A 431-nucleotide genomic window follows, 5' to 3' on the forward strand; every position below is an offset into this window, starting at 1 on the left:
TTTCCATCCTTTCACCTTAAGGTAGTGCCTGTCCTTGAAGGCAAGATGGGTTCCTTGCAGACAGCAAAGAGATGGATTTTGTTGCTCAATCCATTCATACAGCCTGTGTCTTTTGACTGAGGAGTTCAGTCCGTTAATGTTCAAAGTCATTAATGAAAGATGAGTATTGAATCCTGTCATTTTTTTGTTGTTTATATTCTTGCTGTGACTTGTTTCTCTTTTGAAGCTTTCAGAATTTTCTCTTTGTTTTGTGCGTGTAGTGTATTTACTACGATGTGCCGTGGAGAGTTTCTGTTCTGGTCCTGTCTGTTTGGTGTTCTGTATGCTTCTTGTATTTGTATGGGCATGTCTTTCTTTAAGTTTGGGAAATTTTCTTCCACAATTCTGTTGAAGATCTGGTCCATGCCATTGTCTTGGGATTCTTCTCCTTC

Source organism: Nannospalax galili, unplaced genomic scaffold, assembly GCF_000622305.1.
Source record: "Nannospalax galili isolate Female #2095 unplaced genomic scaffold, S.galili_v1.0 scaffold287, whole genome shotgun sequence".
NCBI lineage: Eukaryota > Metazoa > Chordata > Mammalia > Rodentia > Spalacidae > Nannospalax > Nannospalax galili.